Raw genomic sequence first — 18,589 nt, 5'->3', positions numbered from 1 at the left:
GAAGCATATAGATGGAGATGGATCTTGCTTTTATATCAAATCTGGCAATGTCAACCTTTTAATTAAAGTGTTTAAATATTTACATTTAATTTGAGTATTGATATGATTGGGTTGATTGATATGACTGATATGATTTGCTACTTATTTTCAACTTTCCCCATCTGCTCTTTTTTCCTTTTTCTAATTTTTCTAATTCTTTTCAATCAAGTGTTTTTATGACTCATTTATCTCCATTGTTGGGTTACTATGGAAAATTACTTGTATTAATTTTTGTTATTGTTGCTTAAGAGTTTATAGTATCCATATTTAACTTCTTTCCACATCTGCCTTCAAGGGATATATTACCACTTCATGCATAATATAAGAACCTTACAAGAGTTTCTATTTCTCTTCTTTTGGCATTCCTGTTATTGTCACACATTTTTTTATATATATCATAAGCCTTATGATCCACTTTTATTATTTTTGCTTTCAGAAGTCAATGGTATTTTAGACAAATTTAATAATGAAAAGTCTTTATTACTTATTCACCTAGTTACCATTTCTAGTGTTCCTGGTTTTGGGGTCTAGATTTCCATTTGGTATTCCTATCTTTCTGCCTGAAGGACTTCCTTTAAAATATCTTCTAGTGAAGTGCTGTTGATCAATTCTTTCTCCTTTTGTATGTCTGAAGCAAAGTCTTAATTTTGCCTTTATTTCTGGAGGATATTTTTTCCAAGTACAGAAGTCTAGCCTGTCAGGGTTTTTTTCTTCAGTACTTTAAAACTGTTGCTCCATTGTCTTCTTTCATGCATTATTTCCAAAACATCTGTTGTCATTTTTACTCTTGTTCTCCTATAATTTTTGAGAACTAACAAAAAACAGAGTCTTTTGCTCTATATGGTTTAAGGTTTTATCACTGGATTGGGCAATCTGATTTGAAGTGCCTTGATGTAATTCCTTCATGTTTCTTATGTTTGAGAATCATGGAGCTTCTTGGGTCCATGAGTTTATAGTATTCATCAAATTTTGAAAATATTTAACCATATTCCTTCAAATATTTTTTCTATCCTGCTCCCCCTCATAAATTTGGGGACTCCAATTACAGAGATATTAGGTCTGCTAAAGTTTTGCCATTTCTGTTTATTCTTTCTTCTCTGTGTTTTTTACTTTGTATTATTTATAAAGATTTATCCTTAAATTTACTATTCTTTACCTCTAGAACATCTAATCTGCTGTTAATTCCATCCAGTGCACTTTTTATCTCAGTCATTGTTATTTTCATCCCATGAAGCTACATTTGTATCTTTTTATATCTTATTTAACATATTTGATCTTTCCTCTAGCTTCTTGAGCTTACAGAATATAGCTATAATAACTGTTTAAATATCCCTGTGTGCTATTCTATCATCTGTATTCTTTCTAACTTAATTTTAACCCATTGAATTTTCTCATCATTGTATGTCATATTTTTCTGTTGTTTTTCATGCCTAGTATAGCTGGCACAATTATAAGATGATCCCAGTGAACCAATGCTCTCCTATAATTCCTTAGCCTTGATGATGGGATATTCCGCTCATGATTTTATTATAGTATATAACAAAAGAAAGATGAAATTTTGCAGATGAAATTTAAATCCCAAATCAGTTGAAGAGATGAATTGTCTTTGGTGAGTCTTGCAAATTTAGGTGTGAAGTTAACAAGGAATCCTTAAAGCAGAGACAGAAGAAATCAGAGAAATGTGTTTCTGGTGGCCTTGAAGAAGAGACCATCTCTGTGAGTTCTACAGCCACAAGGAAATGACTTCTGTGAATAGTCAATGAGCTTGAAAGAGGACACTGAGCCTCAGATGAGATCTGACCAACACCTTGATTACAAACTTGGAAGACACTGAGTAGAGGACCCTGTTGAGCCTTGCCTGGACTTCTGGACTATAGACCTTTGAGACAATAAATGGGTGTTGTCTTAAGCCAGAAAGTCTGTGGTAATTGTCTGTGCAATAATATAAAATTAATACTCCTGGTAATATTTTATTGTATGCCAGGCATTGTTAAATTTAGCTGATTTAACCTGTGTTCCTATATATATTCTTGCTCTTTGTCCTTAGACACAGTTCAATTATTTGGCAACAGTTTGATCCTTTCAGGAGATGCTTTCAAGCTTTCTTAGGTGGAACTATAGCAGTGTTTAAGTCTAGGACTAATTTTCTTTTGACCACTGAGGCAAACATCTTAGCTGATTCTACATAAATAGTGAGATTTTCCACTCTGGCTGTTGGGAACAAGAACTTTCCCAGGCCCTCTATTAGCTCTCTGTTCTTTACATTGGAAAATTACTATTGAGCTTTGAGTTCACTTACTCTTTCATCTACATTCAGCTGCTAAGTTCATTCAGTGATTTTTAAATTTCAGGTATTGTATTTTTCAGTCCTAGAATTTCCATCAGGTTTTGTATTTTTTAATTTTTCTTCTGAAATTTTCTCTTTCTTTTTTCATTTATTGAGTTCATGTTTTGTTGAGAGTCATTATTAATAGCTGCTTAAAATTCTTTGCCTGCTACCTCTAATATCTAGTTTATCTCAAGTTCACACTCAATTGATTTTCTTCTCTCCTGAGGAAGTGTTCCATTTGCTTGGTTCCTTTTATGTTGGGAAATTTTGGATTTATCCTGGACTTTGTGAATAATAAGTTGTGTAAATTCTTCATTTTGTTGTTTTTCTCTAACAAGTGGTTTTCTTTTGCTTATGCAACTCTGTTTCTTGTGTGGCAACTCCAATCTCAGTTTAGATCATCTGTCTTTAACTAAGATGCTTTGAGTCTCTTTCATGCATCTGTGGTTCAGGAATTAGTTAGAAAAACTGATAAAATTTGGAAATTTCTTCCTGTCACTTTCTCTTCTAGGATTCTTCCTCTCTTCATCACCTGGGGAGTCCCCTATCAGACAGACTCAGGACTTTCTACTAACACCTTCTCACCATGCACTGGCCATGCACCCAGACTAAAAGTCACAGATACAGCGAGCTTCCTTTATACAGCATCCCTCATTCAAGTATTTTTTGCTCACCAGTGTCTACCTGCATGTATTCTCTCTCCAGTGCCTTCAGGTCACTGCTTTTTGCTTTGTGTTCCAGTTTTATAGTTGTTTGCTGCACAGGAGTCTTATTCCATCATCACCTACATCAGGAATCCCTCTCAGTTATCTTTTAAATTCAAGAATCTTGTCACTTGAAGTCAAAACGCTTTCTCAAGTTACAGAAACTTGCTCAACTAGTTCACATGATGAAAAGTGTGTGTGAGAAGCCAAGTATCCTCTTTCTGCAGGCATTGTTCATCTTCAAAGCACTTAGCAAAATCTGGCCAATATTATCTTGAAAGTACTTCTAAATTTCATCTTTCAGCTCAAGAACCCTGTTGAAAACAAACGTCTGGTAAGTCACCAAATTTCTATGTATATAGCAAGATATCTATGTCATCTTTGCCCAGGTAGTCCCACATTTCTGAAATATTCTCATTAATTAGTCTTTGTATATCAAAGTTAGCTATTTTGTAGCATCATCCAAAATTTTCTTTCATATTTTCTGAGAGTATTTGATAAAAGCACTTCTCTGTAAAAAAGGCAATGTGTTAGGACAATGTGAAGAAATTTTTCTTTCAACAAAATGCAAATGCTCTCATAAAACCAACCATTGATAAGGCACCATCGGTATGGAAATCAATACTCTTCTCCCAAGGCAGACTCTTTGTTTGTAGATATGGGGACCAAACACTAATTATATGTTGGCCTTTGCTTCTTGTAGGCAATTCTTTATGTTCTTGAATTTCACAATTACTTGCAAGTCTTACCAATGCTGCAGCATGGCATTTTTTGGTGAAATCTGCTGAGTCATCAGTCTAGATAGAGAAACTGTGGTTTTCTGTTTACTTCACAGAACCTCTTCAAGATGTCTAACATGTCATCAATACTTCAACATCACACTGACAACATGGAACCCTTTCAATTTCTTATACTGCATCTTGTCCTAGCATTTTATTTACATTAGTTGTAGGTAATCACATTGTTACATTTTACCAACTATGTGACTTCCTGTTTGGGGTGATAAGTTTGGCTATTAAGTAACTCATTTCCTGGCCCTTTTCTCTGAATGTGCCTGTTTTTAGCAAGTTGTTTGCAGTTTATTTTGAGATTCTAATAGCTGTTTAAAGTAATCAGTACTTCTCAAATGGCTGTGACCTGTATTTAATTTTTTTTTTCAATTTTGTTGGAGCCATTATTGCTACATTTGTAAGTTGTTTGACATAGCAGGAGTTGGAAAACTACAGTTCATGGGCCAAAACCTGCCAGAGGCCTGTGTTTGTACATCTCTCAAGAGCTAAGATTGGTTTTTACATTTTGAAAGAGTTGTAAACAAACAAAAGCAAAGAAGAGTATGTGACAGAGACCATATGTGACCCCTGCAAAACCTAAAATATTTGTGATCTGTAGTTGAGGTTTTGAACCATAGAAAGAATATATACCCTCTATATCCTCTAGTGACCAATGACATATACTTTGTAAGACAGCTGACAGAGGTATCTTGCCTGTGTCAATGGAACAGTTTTTTTGTCCTAGAGCAGATGAAAAGCATCACAGAGGTAGGAAGAGAATGAGAGCCACAGACGGCAGAGAGGTCAGGCTTAGCCAAATTCTCATTAATGTCTCAAACCCCATGTGGGTAAGCAGAGAGCCTCCTTAACCTTTGTACAGTGCTTCTGTCTATAGTCAAAATGGAAAACTATGACATCCAAGCCCCGTGAAAGCAGTTATCACTCTCCCTTGACACCTGACATTGCAGATGGTAGCTTTTGGTCAAAAGCCTTGGTTTCTTCAGAGACTGGGCCCCTCTAATGTGCATTTCTATCTTTCACCTGCCAAGCTGCCAAATTTTGCAATTCCAGCTCAAGCTCAAATACAGCCAAATCTCAGCATTGCTGCCTTGAGGGAAGGAGATTTAATTTTGGAATCTTTGTGGTTAAGTAGACAAGCACTAGAGTGGATGGTAGAAGACCCAGGGAGAGAACAGAAGTGTAGCTACAGGAGAACAGACATGCTTTATAAATGAGGACTCTCCAAGAAGAAGTGATGAGGCATAATGGAAGATCATATAATCATGAAGATTAGAGATAAGGAGAGTGTGGCATTGGCACCAACTCCTGCAATGCTTGTAGCTCTGAAAGCTTAGAAACTGCTAACATTGATTAATTTGAATAAACTTTCAGTTCCACATCTTATGTGACTCAATTCAAGTAAGAGTTTTGAGAAATAATGGAGGATACACAATGAATAAATCATGGGTAGAGACATAAGGAGCCACTACTCTTGCCAAGCAGGCAGGAGGAAGGCAGGAAAATATGGAGAAAGAATATAAGAAATCACTACCATTGGAGTCAGCCTCCAGGGTGACCCTCCAGGACCTTTGCCTTTGTATTTACACTCTGTGCAATCTCCTCCCACCCGGAATCAGAGCTATTGATGAAGATGACAGTGTGGGACGTCTGAGGACAGGCCGTGAAAGTCACTGGCTCTGCCTTGCTCTCTGGGAGTACTCCTTCTGGGGAAGTCAGCTGCCATGCCATGAGGACATTCAAAGAGCCCTGTGAAGAGAGCATGGGCAGTAATGGAGGCCTCCCACCAATAGCCAGCACCAACTTGCCAGCCATGTGACAGGCCACCTTTAAAGCAATACTCAATTCCCAGTCAAGCTTTCAAATGATGGCAGCCCCTGTGGACATCTGAATAAAACTCATCAAAAGCAAAAAAAAAAAAATACCCTAAGCCAAAAACCCAGCCAGGCCCACTGAAACCCTAAGAAAAGTAAATCTTTATTGTTGTCTAAAGTTTTGGGGTAATTTATTACACAGCATTGGATAACTAATACACTGCCCTACCAGGACCAAGACTAGATGGTGAATAGAAACTCTTGCCAGTGGAAAGAGCTGATAGACCTAGAGAAGATGAAAGGGTTTCAAGGCCTGATGACATGAGGGTAAACTTTGGGATTCAAAGTTTGGAACACTAGTTGACGTGTGGGTTATTACCAAGTTCAGGGAACAAGAAGATGCTGAATGCCAAGAGATGGATCTTCTTTCTAAACTGAGGGGAGTATAATACATGATGCCTTTATGGTTCTTTCTAGGTGGCTAAGCTAAGGTCAGCAGAATAGGAAGGGAAGCAGGGGTTCAAGACAGTAAGTCTGCCTAGGTGTAATAGACATTCTTAGTGATAGTCCCACCTCCCCTGTACTGGACTGATGCACCATTCCCCCAGCTGCTGTGTCCTTCTCAAAGGATCTGCTATGATGCCTCCCTCCCAGAAATGACTGGGTGGTTACACTTTCCCCAAGGGGGCCTGCAGCCACTAACTGATACAGGGATACAAAAAGCCCCCCAGCCTCAATGTTTGACAATTTTGTGGTACCATTCTTGCTCCAGAGTTTCTCCATGGGATCAGAATGAGGCCAACTTCAGCTGAAGTCATATCCTATTTAGCTCCTCCTCTATGCTACCTTTCCTCATCCTCTTACAGTGAGAGTTCACCAGAGATCACTTCCTCAACAAACCACTTGTGCAGAATCTTTGCCACAGGCCCTGCTGCAAGGAAACCCAACTGAAGACATCAGGTTTAAAGAAAGTGCCTCTGCCTGCAGTGCCTGTTGTACTGCATTTTTCAGGAACCACAGTCAACACAGATAGGATATAGGGGTGAGAACCCCAACAAGAACTGATTTATGGATATTAAACATGTAAACCTTCTTAACCCTTAGAGAGAAACTTAAGGAGAATAAGAGGATATGGGGGCAAATCATGGGCCCAGAACAATCAAAAAGAGAAAAGGGGGATGCATAGATTATTATATCCTAATTTTCAAGATTAGTTTCTAAAGAACTACCACAAACCATGTTCAGACTGTTAATATCACTAGTCTGACTCTGTGGGATAACTTTATGGTTTTAGTAAGTGTCTCCATTCTTTTCTATGTTTTTTTTTCTTTGAGAGTGTTAGGATACATGACATATTAAATTAGATACTGTTAACTATATGTGATGTTTCTATCATAAAAGAAAGTATGAAAAGGGTTATTGATGTTTTCTGATATGGAATCACCAAAGAGTTCACAGGTTCACAGGAAGCTTTAATGTAGAAATAAAGAATCTAAGAAATTCACACACTGGGGAGTTACATATATATATAGTTGCATATATATGTGTGTGTGTGTGTATGTGTGTGTGTATGTATGTGTGTGTATATATATAGATAACAAATTTGAATTTATAACATAATCTCTGCCCAAGGAAAAAGAATCAACATACTTTCATTGGAAAGGGCTTTTGGAGACATTCTATCCTCTTAATTTTAACTCTGATAGCTTCCTCTTTGGGTGACATGCCATCATTGATTCATAACCTTTCTTATCATTTTTTTCAACTAGATGGAAATTCCTACCATCTTTATCTTCAAAGTATGGCAAATGGAGGCAATTGCCTAAAACCCCAAGACTGACCCCCTCAGCTCCTCCTCCCATCACCCCTTGCAGGCAACTGGTCTGTCACTAGAGAAGTTGACTGCAGAGAGAAAAGGAGAGGGTTCTTGAAAGGAAAGGAGCAGCACACAGCAGCAATTCACCAGAGAATTCCACTTTATTAGGGAAAGGTGCTGGGTTATATAGGAAGGGGCATTAGCTGATTGAGGTGTCACTTCTATGGGGCTGGTGGCTATTGGCTAGGGGCTGGGATTAGAGGGGGGTGAGAGGTGAGTTCGCCATCTTATGGGTGGGGGCCCTTCATTCCCCCCTTTCTTCTCTATGGGGTTGTGGACGTTGCTTTCTCTCTGACTGCTTCTTGCTGAACAGGGGCATAGAAGGGAGTGAGGGCTTGAGGACTGGGAGGAAAGGGTTGATAGGACTCCCGACAGTAAGGATGAGTAGATGTGAACTGTTTCAGGTTGGAAATCAATGAAGGTTCCCTGTAACCATAGGTCGAGGACTTGTTCATTCTAATGGTGGTGCCAAGAGGATACGGGTGCCAGATGCTAGGCGTCTGCGGCTATTGTTTCTAGGAACAGTTTCCAGCGGAGAGAGGGGTCCATCTCAACATGTGGTGAGGAGGTTACGTGAGGGTGAGGGATCTTCTGTGGCTAAAAGCTGGTAGTTCCTGAGTAAAAGCTGGTTGAAAGTTTGATTAGAGATTTTTCTGACTTAGGATTTTGATGAACTTTATTATGCAGGGTAAGAAGAGACAGGCGAGAAGAATGATTATTATGGGGCCTGCAATGGGCCAGAGCCAGGTGAGGAAGGGGTTTGTTAGTATTGAAGAGAATGGGTTGGAATTGGAAGCAGAGTGGAGACTGGAGGCAAGGTCGGTGAGTTTGGTAATGTTAGTTTCTACAATGCCGGATTCTTTGATGTAATAGCAGCACTCTTCTCGAAGGGAGACGCAGGTGCCGCCCTTTTCGGCTGTAAGCAGATCTAAGGCCCGCTGGTTTTGAAGGGTGACCTTAGCGAGCGAAGTGACCTGTCTTTGGAGAGAGGCCAGGGAATCAGCAGCGGATGTCAGGGCTCTCTCAAGTTTGGCATTGAGATCTCTAATTGCCCATAGAGAGTGACCCAAGGCTTCCCCAGAAAATCCTGCCTCAACGGCTGAGGTGGTCAAAGAGATACCGACTATGATGGGAAGGAAAGCAGCCCTTTTTGTGCACGAGGGCAAGAGAAGTTGGAGCTCAAGGAATTCTGCCATGCTGTAAAGTGTAAACTGTGGGATTAGGGGGACGAGAATGCAGGGTGTGCTGGAGTTGGGAGGCAGTGAGTTGAAAAGATTGCCATTACACTAAAAGAAGTGTCCCGGTTGCGTAAAAGTCTTAGAGCCGGAGGTAGGGGTATAGATAGAGAGGCAGTGAAGTGCGCTGGAGGGGGGTGGAGTTGGGCCTACACAGTTGTGGATGGTGAGATTATCTGCGTATTCTGGTTCCCATAGGGGTATGTCTGCCAGGGGGTGGAGGGGTTGTCCTTCTGCATGGAAGGAGTAGTTGGAAATATTAAGGGGCACGGCGGCCAGCAGTGGGCGCTGTAGTGATGCGCACAAGAAACAATTGGCGGTGTTAAGGGTGTGGTTGAGAAAGATGGTGGTGTCCTGAATGAGTTGTAACCAAGAGTAGGAGAAATTGGAAGAGGGGCGGGGATAAGAAGATGAAGAGGCGCCGTCGAGAGTTTGGATAATGACTTTTTTGGAATGTCTGCTATCTGATGCAACTTGAGAGATCTGGGAATGAGAGGGAACATACTTTCGAGAGATATGAAGGGCACCGTGGGGGGTCGAGGGCCCCCCTTAGTAAACTGAGGCTGTGACTCCGGCAGCCCATTGAGAGTTCCAGGGATCTGGGATTGATAAGGAGAATGAGCCGTTGGGATATTTCATGAAACGGTTGGAGGAGTAATACTGTGGGTACTGGGAGTTACCCATGTAGTGAATGGTGCAAGACCAGTAGGGACATCCCCAGTAGGTGTCTGGCCATCACCTGCAATAGGCTTGTTTTTGGTCATAGAGGAAGCAGAGGTAGGGAGAATAAGGGTAGCTGCTAGTGAACACTTCAGTGGAGGGAGGAAAGTGGAGGTATAAAGGCTCAGAGCAACCTTTCAGAGGGCAGTCTGATGTGGCAATTAGGGCAGTAACTTTTGTTTGATGCTGTGTGTAAGTCTGTCTGACTTTGAATCGCCATACAAAGGAGGCTGGGGTGGCGGGGAAGACAATAGGAATGAGGGGAAAAAGCGAGAGAGCAGTAAAGGAGGAAAAAGTCATGATTCGGGTATGGATGGCAAAGGGGGTGAATGGGAGATGCAGAGTTTCAAGGGGTGATTTGGTTAAGTAGGGTTTTGTCTTCAGGAGAGAGAGAAAAAAAAGGATTGTAAAAAATGGATCAAGGATTGGGGGCTGGGATGGAACAGATCATGTAAGAAGCAGAAGAGAGACTCTTTGTCCTGGGAACAGAGGGTGTCTTGTGATAAGGCTAAAACCGCAAGGGCAGATGGATTGTTGTCTGGTGTGTCTTCTGATAGGGCGACTGACCGGGCTACTCTGTCGGCTTTGTTGTTACCTCTTGCAATGGGGGAGTTATCCTTTTGATGTGATTTGCAGTGGACTATGCCTAGTTGGTGTGGGAGTTGTGAAGCCTCTAGAAGTTTAGTAATTAAGGCTGAATTAGTTATGGAATTTCCTTTTGTGGTGAGGAGGCCTCGTTCTTTCCATACTGCCGCTTGAGACAAGAGAATGTGGAATACGTATTTGGAGTCAGTGTACAGTGTGAGAGACGTGTCCCGGGCCAGAGTGCAAGCTCTGGTGGCTGCAATGAGTTCAGCCTGTTGATTGGTTGTACCAGAGGGTAGGGCTCGTGCCTCAATGATGTCTTCAAAGGAGACTACTGCGTATCCTGCATAGTGGGTGCCCTCATGTTTAAAGGAGGACCCATTAGTAAACCAGATGAAGTCAGAGTGTGAGAGGGCTCCTTCGGAGATAGTGGAGTGGCACAGAAGGAAGTTGTGAAGGGCTTCCAGGCAATCATGCGAGGGAGTATGAGGAGAGTAGGGTAGAGGAAGAAGAGTGGCCGGATTCAGGGGCTGGCAGGGGAGGAAAGAAATGTCTGGATTTTGGAGGAAAGAGGACAGTAAGGTCAGGAGTCTGGAAGGAGGGAGAGTCTGTAAACTTTTGTAGGTTAAGAGATCTTTTAGGTGATGTGGGGACAGAATGGTAAGGGGCGCCCCGAATGTTAGTTTATGAGCTTCCTTCTGCAAGAGCTGTCCAGCGGCTAATGACCATAGGCAGGGGGCCCATCCCCAAACTGTGGGGTCTAATTGCTTGGAGAGATAAGCTACTGGGGCAAAGGATGGGCCATAATATTGGCCTAGGACTCCTAGAGCTTGACTGGACCTCTCATGAATGTATAATGAGAAGGGCTTCGACAAATCAGGAAGATGGAGAGCTGGGGCTTCCACAAGGGCTTGACAGAGCTTAATGAAGGAGTGTTGGGGTGTGGATGATAATGGTTCTTCAGGGGGGCCCTTGCTGAGGTCGTATAAGGGTCTTGCTAACAGGGAGAAGTTAGGGATCCACGCTCTAAAATACCCAGCCAGGCCTAGAAAGGAAAGATTTCTGTCTTGGTTTTGGGAACGGGCAGGTCAAAGAGGAGCCATTTTCTGTCTAAGATAATGGACTTTCTTTGTTGAGATAGAAGGAATCCGAGGTAAGTGACAGAAGGGGAAGAGATTTGAGCTTTGACAGGGGATACCCGGTAACTTCTGGACGCTAGAAGGTTAAGTAGGGAGGCAGTGTCAAGTTGAGACTGTTCCCACAAGGGACTGCAGAGTAGAAGATCGTCCATGTATTGTAATAAGGTGGACTCGGGGTGATCATGATGAAACTGTTTGAGGTCCTGAGCTAGGACCTGTCCAAAAATATGGGGACTATCTCGGAAGCCTTGTGGCAAAACTGTCTAAGTGAGTTGTTCAGAATGTCTTGTGTATGGGTCCGGTCCGTCCAGGTGAAGGCGAAAAAAACCTCGGGAGGAGGGGTCCAGAGGGATAGAAAAAATGCGTCCTTGAAATCTAGGACTGAGAAGTGGGATGCTGAGGCAGGGATCTGCGATAAAAGTGTGTATGGATTTGGAACTAAGGGATGGATAGGGACAATGGCCATGTTGATGAGGCGAAGGTCTTGGACAAAGCAGAAAGATCCATTGGCTTGTTTTTTTTTTAATGGCTAATATGGGGGTATTAAACAGGGAGTGAGTGAGTCTGAGGTAATTTTTGTTTAAGAGATCTTGAATGATGGGTTGGAGGCCTATGGGGGCTGAAGTGGTTAGGGGGTATTGGGCCTGACAGATATACTGAGAGGGGTCACGTAATTTGATAGAGGCAGGAGGACATAGAGCCACGGAGGGGCTTGTAATGTCCCAAACTTTGGGATTTACAGGATGTATGAGGGCAGAACCAGAGCTTTCATTGGGTAGAGGGGGGTCGTCGGCTATGAGGGCCATCAGAAAGGGAGTACTGGGGGCTGTGGGAGTGGATATAGTTATGGAAACATGGAGGAGAGAAAGGATGTCCCATCCTAGTAAAGGGATGGGACACTGGGGCATAACCAGGAAGGAGTAGGAGAAAGGTATGTGATTGTCTTGGATTGTGCATAAAAGGGGGGGTTTTAATGGGAAAAATCTGTTTACCTCCTACCCCGACTATAGGAGTAATGGCAGGCATGGTAGGGCCCCGGTATTCTTGCAAGACTGAGAAGGTGACTCCTGTATCTAGGAGGAAGGAGATGGGGCGACCGTCTACTATTAAAGTAACACTGGGCTCCTGTTTGGTGATGGAAATGGTCAGGAGAGAAGCCCCCCGGGCCCCGTCAATCTTCTGCCAGCCCCACTACGGCGGGCTTAGGATGGGGGTTGTTCGTCCAGCTTCCCCTTCAGGTGGCTGGGCAATCAGACCCCTAGTGGCCCTTTTTGTGGCATCTGGGGCATGGGGTGGTAGGAGATCTGGGGGAGGGGCATGCCCTTAACAATTGTCGTTCTTGTCTGCACTTGAAACAAGCTCCTGGGGGGGACTTGTTTGTAGAGGGGCGCCCAGATTATGGTTTTATCAGCTGGGCCAACATTTGGAAATTGACCTGATCAGCCTTTTGTTTACAGTGTTCTTTCTCCTCCTCCTGGTTATGGAAGACTTTAAACGCCACTGTTAGGATCTCAGTCTGTGGGGTAGCGGGGCCCTGTTCTAACTTTTTGAGTTTAGCTTTAATGTCGGGGTAGCTTTGAGCTAGGAAGTATGTCATAAGGACATGTCTTCCGTCAGGTGTTTTTGGGTCAAGGCTGGTATACTGTAATAGGGCTTGAGTGAGTCTGTCTAAGCTACGTCCTGGAGGGGGGCGATAATTTTGGGAGGCCCTCGGGACTGAATCTGAGGGGGACTGAAGGGTTCTGGCTCAGTCTGTGGGGGAGAAACAGGTGATGAGGGCAAAGACGGAGGAGGCCCCCAGGACCTAGTTAAAGGGGGGCTGAAAGGCTCAGGCTCAATCTGCAGGGGAGGGGCAGGGGAGGGGGACGAAGGCAGAGGAGGTGAGATGGGGGAGGAGATGGTGGGGGAGGAAGGGAGGAGGGCTGTTGTAGGAGAAGAAGGGGAAGGGAGTGAATGGGAGGCTTCTGCGGGGCGGCGGTGGTGGTGGAGGAAGGGGGAGGGGCTGTTGTAGGAGAGGAGGGGGAAGGGGTGGGCTGGAGGCTTCTGCAGGAGAGATGGCTTGCAGGCTAGGAGAACTTGGTGGAGGGGAGGAGGAGGCGGAAAGCTTCGATATAGGGAATCTCCTTCCATTTTTTCAGGCGCTGGCAGTAGTTAAAGAGATCGCGAGTGATGTTAGGATCAAGAGTTCCCCCTGCAGGCCATTGGTTGTTACTGTCTAGGGGGTATGTCCGCCAATTTTGGGAGAAGTATTTACGGAGAAGTTTTGGTTTTATATCAGGTGTCAGGGAGAGGGTGGCTAGATACTTGAGCAGGCATTTAAGAAGTGAATCCTTAGGGAGGGATGAGGAGGCTCCCATGGCTAAAGAACAGAGAAGGAGACAAACAGGGGAAGATGAATGGAGATCCTCGGACTGGGAGCAGATGGCAAGGAGACAAAGGGCGTCCCCGATGATCCTTGGTGGTCTGCGGAAACTCGTATACGAGTCGGAATTTCTTAGGAAGTGTGGGCATTACCCAGACTTCTCTAAGAAGGCAGAGTGCTGGAGTCACAAGGAACCTAGTACTATGAATTTTCGGCGGATGGAACAGAAGGAGGAGGGGGGAAAAAAGGGGGCGTTCTCATCCGCAAAGGAGTCACCTCATTTATGGCTGTTGGAGGAGGGGCCTGAGGGTCCACCACAGCTGTGAAGGCCTGAGGCGGGGAGAGTTCCCTCCTCATCCCCAAGCATCAGGTCCTTGCCGCTGCGATAGCTCGGGGAAGAGCGGCCCACTCCAGGGGAAAACTTACCCAAAGGCCAGAGAGGAGTGGTGAGTGTGATGAACCAGCGCCGGAAAAAGAGGACGAGGGCAAGCTGCTGCTGGTGTCGGGGGGAAGACGGTGCCCAGTTGGGGTGTCTCATCTCCTGGGTTTCGGCACCAATGAAAGGAAAGGAGCGACACACAGCAGCAATTCACCGGAGAATTCCGCTTTATTAGGTTTTTTATGGGTTATATAGGAAGGGACATGAGCTGATTGAGGTGTCACCTCTACGGGCCTGGTGGCTATTGGCTAGGTGCTGGGATTAGGGGAGGGTGAGGGGTGAGTTTGCCATCTTATGGGTGGAGGCCCTTCAGTTTAATCAGCTGATACTCTGCACACACAGCTATCATCACAACAAAGCCTGCTGGGCTGCTTTTCCTACCATGTAACCATCTGCCATGTATCCATTAATCAGGCCTCAGTGCAGCTCTGTGGAAATAGTGGAGAGATAGGGAATCAATCACAGTTGCCTGCCCCAAGTCAAACACCTCCCTAGGAATGGCCCCAACCCTCAACACTTACCACCAGCTTTTTATATTTTGTATTTGGCAATGGAGTCAGCATTACCACCACCTTTCTGTGACCCATGGCCCTTTACCCTTCTGTGCCTCAGTTTCCTCAACTGCACAAAAGATTCATCTTGCTCAGTGTGTCTGCATCAAGAAACACTGGTTCAGAGAGATGACTTACACATAAAAAAAGAGTATGTGATAATCTACAGGCACACACCTGATCATCTACAATTGCTCTCCTACAACACTAAACTATGTTTTCTACCTTTATCTTGCATCTACCTACCACTTCAGCATTTTATTAAAAATAAAAATAATAATAATAATAAAGGGAGAAATGTGGGATCAACATATAAATCAAGTATAAAAATCAAATGAATATTCATATTTGACCTGATTGTTTATAGTTCATAATGCGTGATCAAAACCGAAAGTTTCTGTGATGAATGCCCTTGTACTGTTCACCATGTAAGAATTTATTCACTATGTAAGAATTCGTTCACCATGTAAGAACTTGTTCGTTATGCTTCAGAAGATTGGAGACTGACGAGAGTTAGGCTTGAGATGGATTAATGATTGTACATTGAGCATTGACCCCCCCTATACTGAATTTTATTGTTGTTAACAACCATTTGGTCAATAAATATGAGAGATGCCCTCTCAAAAAAAAAAAAAGAGTATGTGATTACATAAGCCAGATATCACTGAAACCCTGGTCCCTACTTTGGGGATTCCCAATATATTGAGCATACAAAAGGATTTTAATAAGCAAATAAGTTTGACGTTGTTCAAGCAGAAAAAATGTTGACCATGGAAACTTTTTGGGTGGAACACTTAAAAATCCATGCAGTCTGTCTTTGATGAAGCCCTGAACTAGGGGAGTCTTTAAGGCTTCATAAGTCAGTGATGGTTGTGGCCTGGTCAAATACCAGTCTAGATGTTGCTATGAAGGAATTTTTCAGAAGTGATTAGCATTTAAACCACTAAACTCTGAGTACAGCAGATTACCCTCCCGTTACGTAGTTGGGCCTCACCCAATCAGCTGAAGGCCTTAAGGCAAAGTCTGAGGTTTTCAGAGAAGGGATTTGGTCTCAAGACTGCAACATAGATAGCATGCTTGAGTTTCCAATCTGCATAGTCTTTCCTGTATATTTGGGACTCAAAAGTTCTATCAGCTCCTACCTGAATTCCTAGACTGCCAATGTGCACTATGGATTTCAAACTTGCCATATGCTACAATTGCATGAGTCACTTCCTTAAAATCAGTCTCAGATAGACAGAGGGAAGAAGGTAGAACTATATTCTTATTGGTTCTTTTTCTCTGGAGACCCCTGACAATACTGGTATTTTGTTGTGGTTGAACCAAATACCTATATTGAATAGTATAAATCTCCATTCTGTGCTTTGTGTCATCTCATGCAGTAAGAACCCTCCAAAGAGTTTTCTTTAAAGAAAGAAATCTCTTCTGGAGGAAATAAAGGAAAATGTGGTAATGTGGAAAGAGTACTATATTGAGAACAAGATCATTTGTTCCATTGCACCCCTTAAGCACTCAAGAACTTGACTGTGCCACCAATAGAAGCAGGATATTGGTATCTTGTCCAAGGCAGTGATGTGCTGAATAGATTTTTGGTGGTCAAGTTCTGAAAGATGGGGTTTTCTGACTTAATGGCTAGTGCTTGAGAAATTAAATCTAGATCATCTGACAACCCTTTTAACAACTTCACTATAGCTAACTTTGAAGGAGAGGATGCCACTGTTAACCCAAATGTCTGAAACAATTTCTGGTCCAAATTGGCCCTCAATGAATGCTTTTCCATGCTAATGAACAATTTATAAAAGCTACTTAATGATTATCTTGGCTTCATATACTGTATAGTTATATAATATGAACCCACCCAGGAGTGTTTTTTAAAAAAGAAATCTCTTCTGGAGGAAATAAGGGACAATACAGTAGTGTGGAAAGAGTACTGTATTACTAAACAAGATAACTTGTCCCTATTGTACCCGTTGATCACTCAGGAACTTGATTGTTCCTAAAATCCCTAGAGAATTCTTATTCTTGCATGGATCTCCCACCTAAATAGTCCCTTGAAAGAAACAATCACCACAAATAGGTTGGATTCCTTTATGATACCTCAAGAGGCAAGTTTTTTATCCTCTCAATGACTCGCTTTTTCCATTTATAAAATACTAATAATGAGAATTTCTACCTTTTAAGGTTATTATAAATATTGAATGTAATCATGAATTTTAAATCCTTAGCACAATGCTTGGTATACAATGGAAGTGTTTTTGTACAGAAAAACAACAGTTGCTTAGAGTATTTAGTAGATTTTAACTGAATATAGTTGTCTTTGAGAATACATTGTTTGGAATAGAAATACAGTAAAGTAATGTAGTACTAGGGATCCATATATGAAGCTCAGTCCAGAAACTCAAGTGAGCACAAAATATGGCTTTATTTTTCTGTCCTTAATTTCCCTTTCTGGCTTGCAGAAATTTACTCTTAGTCAGTATAGAATCTCCATTTCCCAAGGTCTGTCTTAAGTTCCAGGAGGCATCAGAGGAGCGAAGGCATTGGGTGGGGTGGTGGGGATGGTGGTGTCTTGTCCTCCAGTCGTCTGTCTCCACACGTGTCTCCTGAGACATCTGTAATTGTGGTGTCAGTATGGCCCCACAGGTCAGGGCTGAGATGCCCACTTCTGCCCTCATGGCCCCTGTGCGTTCAGCCTTCCTCCATCCTCCTTCCTGACATCACTGGGCACAGGCATCTCTCTGACAGTTCATTGCCTCTCTGGAATATGAAAGTCTCAGCAAAGCTGTCTTTGACTGCCTGTCTGCCCAGACATACCATTTTCACATTTTTTTCCTGGAGTCTTGCCACCTCCCACAGGCTTTTCCTCTGCTGCTGGATTCCTTGGGGTGTGGTGAGGAGTTTCTGCTCAGCTTTGATGAATTTCTCCAGAAGCACTAAGCATCACCTTCTTTAGGGACTCAGGATTTTGCACACATAAGAGTCAGGAGACTAACTGTTCTCAATACAGCTGAAGGTTTTAAACAGGGAAAGGGGAAATACATAGAGACACAAATATAAATTTAAAATCTCAACATTTTCCTGCCACATATGCAAAGTGTCAATCATAGTTTACTGTAATACAACCTTTATGAGAGAAAGTCATTTCAGGTAAATATTGCAGTTTAAAAACATGATCTGAGGTATGGTTTTAAAGGAGTATAAACTTCTAACTGGCAGAGGGGATAAATGCTGCAGAGAATTGGGCTGGATCTCAAAGCTTCATCCAGGCTGGCCATTGCTGTTACACCCTTTGTGTCTGTTAGACTCTGGCTGAGAGGAATAGAACAGGAACCCAAGAGAGCTTACACCAGAAGAGGATGAAGATGCATCATAGCAAGGCAGGGCAACAGAGCTGCGGCAGGGATGGGACCACTGTCAACAGCACTCCATCTTGTCACTGTTTCTTTCTTTCCTCTCTCCCTTTGGACCATCTGCCCTATTTCTTCCATCTGCATAATCGTATACGTAGCCCAAAGAGTCTGAGTTTTCCATATTACTGGTAATTTCAGCCATCTGGAAAGAAACTGACTTGAATTTCAGACCAGGTCTAAATTCCCTGGAAAGGAACTCTTGGCTCAGAGTGGATCTAGTGTCCACCCCTGGGCCAATACATTGGTGCCAGGGCTAAACTACATTTGAACTAACATGGCCATGCCCAAACTAACCATATAGAAAAGCAGGAACAAGGGATAGTTCCTAGAAGGAAGAAGCAATAACAGAAAAGAAGGTAGATGAGCTATGGTTACACAAAATGGACCCAGGCAACAACTCAGGGGTAAAACCCTCTTCTAAGTCCAACCTGCCTTCAAACCCACTCAAGGACTTTCCTTCAGCCCTGGTGAGGACAAGTGTAGGGAGAAATGAAACAGAAAATTCTCCTCATAAACTTCAGGAGTTCTTAATCCGTATTTGGTAGTGTTTTTTTTTAAAGCAAGATTTTTCTGATTACAGAGAAGACAGAAATAAGAA

General features: G+C 42.8%; 1 long non-coding RNA gene across 1 annotated transcript in view; it reads right to left on the bottom strand.

The window, feature by feature from the left end:
- Positions 1-498: 498 nt before the first annotated feature.
- The window catches only part of LOC140849938 (uncharacterized), a 47,012-nt gene continuing 28,921 nt past the window's right edge, over positions 499-18,589 (bottom strand). Inside the window, exon 2 of the long non-coding RNA XR_012132376.1 lies at positions 499-3,386. This is a non-coding gene — a long non-coding RNA (uncharacterized lncRNA). The remainder of the gene's footprint in view (positions 3,387-18,589) is intronic.

The sequence above is a fragment of the Manis javanica genome, chromosome 6 (genome assembly GCF_040802235.1).
Source record: "Manis javanica isolate MJ-LG chromosome 6, MJ_LKY, whole genome shotgun sequence".
NCBI lineage: Eukaryota > Metazoa > Chordata > Mammalia > Pholidota > Manidae > Manis > Manis javanica.
The sequence above is the reverse complement of the archived record's forward strand: the minus strand, read 5'-3'. Positions and strand labels throughout refer to the sequence as shown.